The sequence below is a fragment of the Pinus tabuliformis genome, chromosome 4_2 (genome assembly GCF_031772625.1).
Source record: "Pinus tabuliformis cultivar Carrire ecotype Pingquan chromosome 4_2, CPIR1, whole genome shotgun sequence".
NCBI lineage: Eukaryota > Viridiplantae > Streptophyta > Pinopsida > Pinales > Pinaceae > Pinus > Pinus tabuliformis.
The window spans coordinates 708,997,999-709,001,624 of record NC_142304.1 but is presented as its reverse complement, the minus strand read 5'-3'; positions in this window follow the sequence as shown (position 1 = coordinate 709,001,624).

The following is a 3,626-nucleotide window of genomic DNA, read 5'->3' as shown; positions in this document are numbered from 1 at the left end:
ATAACAGTGATACAACTTGGACTTTGTTTGATTTAGAAATATATGGGTACAAACTTCTAAATTCCTTCCAATTCGTCTTTGCCTTCACAAATTCGACCCATAGTTTATTCAATCAACAAAAATCACTACATTGAGGATTTGTGCCTCTTCTCCTGTCTCTTGATCCTTTGAGACCTGCAAGGATTTATCTAAACCAAATGCTCCCCTTGTGGTGCCCTTTTCTCACTAAAGAGAATTATATAGACTTTAGTATTCATATATATATGTGTGTGTGTGTGTGTGAGAGAGAGAGAGAGAGGCTGAGGTAGTAGACTTATTCTATTTTTACAATTTATCATTAATAATATACATTATCCAAAAAAATACCAACTTTGTCATTTTTATTCAAATAATAATAACAATTAAATAGACAATATAATTTATACAATTTATTAGTTACATAAAATATAATTTTGTAATTTAATTATAATATTCTTAAAAAGTGCAACATTTAATTCACACACTCTAATATTTACTCTATAATTTATGTGTAAAGTATTTAGATAATGTAAGTTTCATTCTTCTATTTTTAACTTTGAATAACTTAAAATAAGAATGCTTAAACCATTTATTAATAATAAAAATTAAATAAAAAAGCTTAAGAATAAATAAATAACTTTTCAATATATTAATTTTTTATTTTAAAATTTAAAATTTAATAAATAATTTTTACATATGATATTTTAATGTATAAATAAATTGTATTTAATTTATTAATAATTAGATTATATATATATATATATATATATATATATATATATATATATATATATATATATATTAATAACTTATTAACTCCCCATAAATATGTTAAAAAGTCGAATTCAGATAATATAAAAGAAAATAAATGATATGATATCAAAAAAAGACTTAGAAACCACTGGGTTTCTTCCATGACCAAGTGACATGTCACCTTCAACCACAGCGAGGAAGATACCAAAGTTGAATAAAAAAAGAAGAATATTATTTGTCTTTGGAAGAAATTGATACATATTGCAGAATCTTTGAAGCTTTAGACTTGTGAATGGTGTTGATCTGGTGCCCTCACTGCTAACGGGCATAAGAATGACTGTACCAGATACAAATGATATACCTTCTTGCTTGGAGACAATGGAGCTTGCAGAAATGTAGAGCAAAAATCATTCTGGAAATCATTAGTATGGATGTGTTGGACTGTATTATGAAGCAAAGGATTTAGTCTCAGTGAATTCAGATATAAAAGTAGCAATTTTAAAAGCCTGGCAATGTCACCAAGTTGTAAGCTACTTGAAAGATGTCAATTGTCATACTAGCACAAGAAGATTTCAAATTAGTAACATGGAAATAGGGTCATAAATACATATGATTCCCTTCTTACCCCTTTTTCCCGATTCTAGAAAACTAAATACATCCTTTAATTTTCCATGAATATCCTTCGGAATCAGCGTCTCCAGCTTCCATGTTAAAAACTCTTTCATAGCTTCAAAATGTATCTTCTGCATTTCCACAGAAATATCGAATGAACGTCTTTATACGTTAAAATCATTGTGAAAGGCTTTATACATCTAATTGCTTCATTAACTACAGTCTTCCCATAGCCCTATTAATGATGATAAGACTACTTGTATAAATTCAACATTAGGCAAAACAATTAAAGAAGTCTGATTCACTAAACACACACAACTTATAATCACCCATCGCAGTTTTCGAAAATAGATTTGCTTAGACTTTGAATACAGTTGTAGAGAGCAACAACCGCCACATTTGAGAGACAAACCAAATCCCAATCGTTTGTGGATGGTTGCATAACGAGTGGCAGTAGGGTAATGGCAATGAAGTTGGTTGACAATTATGTTGTGGGATCCAACTACCAAAGACATTTTAATCTTCTAACATTCAATCCAATGCTGTAGACCAGTGCAGAGTAGAAAATGGGGGAAGTTCTTATAAAAAGAAAACACCTTACCATCTAATTAAAAAAATATATTTATTAATATTTTATTGGTGAATAAGTTTTGAACTTTGTACATTTACATTTGAACGTGCTTCACTGCTAGCGATTTCTTTGCTGAAAAAAACTCGTGTTGATTACGATCCTAATTTGGGTTAAATTTCTTGGATCCTAATTTGGGTTAAACTCACCAGACTGTTACTATCGTACTGGAGCGATGATTGCTAAGGGAAATGAATAGTAGAGTTGGTAGATGACTCCCAGTTTACATGCACCAAAATATGCCTGGATGTTGATCTAGAAAAGGGGCAATCAAAAGTGGAGTTGGTAGTTGACTCATAGTTTACATGCACCAAAATATGCGTGGATGTCGATTTAGAAAAGATCTAGAAAAGGGGCTTCATTCTATGATTAATATCACAACAAGGGAGTGGATACGTCGCCAAACCCTAGATTACGAGCACATATCATTCAAATGATGTTTATGTGATGAATACCATCACTTTGCTAAATGTTTTTTATGTCACGAATAGGACCCCTTTTCCTAGAAAATGTTCCAAGACTCTCAGAAGAAAAGGGCCAAAAACTACAATAGATCAATGATAACAATGGTAGATGCTAAGAAAAGAAGGAAATAAATTGACATTGGCACCATATGCAAACACCAAAAACAAAAACGGGGCCTCCACATCCGTAAACCACTTTGAAGTTGTTCAAAATCATGAAGAAGTTGGTCAAGAAGATCCAAAGCCTAACCCAAAATGGGGAGTAAGGAAATAAAGAATATAAATAAAAGGAAATATTAAAGGGATATCCTCCAATTGCAAGCTTCAAGTTAGATCACATAATCTGGACAGGATTTAAGAAAATAGGTATACAGTCAAAGACGGTTAAGAAAGGCTAATTGGAAATCTCCCACAACTTGTTAACTTGGATAACATGTGGGGTAAAATCTGGAATAAAGATGGTTTTCCCAAAGTTAACCTTTTCTGTTGGGAACTAGTGCATGGAAAAATTTTACCTGCAAAAAATCTATTAAAAAAAAGAACTATTCATGGGCCTTCCCAATGCATATTATGAGAAAATCCAAAGAAAATACCTATCATGTTTTTCAACTGTGTTCATTCTCCACTAAAGTATGGAAATTTGCAATCCCAAACCTCATTGATGTCACCCATATCACCTACAACAGTGTACACATTAGGAAAATCTAGGACATGCAAAACAAAAGCAGCTACATCGTTGGCAATTCGAAAATCTCAGTGATTATTTATGGAGGGAGAGGCAATCAAGACATTATGCAAAGAACCATTATGCTCATGCTAGAGTCCATGGAGAAGAAAACAAATTGACTTAATGGAAATTAAAAAAAAAGTTTTGAATTTTATTACAACCTTAAGTTTACATCACTAGACGATCATATAAATTAAATGTTCCGTAAATATAGATATACATAAAATGAGTTACGTGTGGGAGAAAAGAATGAAAGAAAAGAAAACAGTTCCAAAAAATTGAATGATTTATACATAATTTTCAAAACAAGTAAGAAATAGTAAATTAATTAAATAAAATAAATCATTTTCTAAAATTTGTGAATAAGAACTTAAATTAACATTTTGATATTTATTATTTGAAGTTATTATAAATAACAACATTA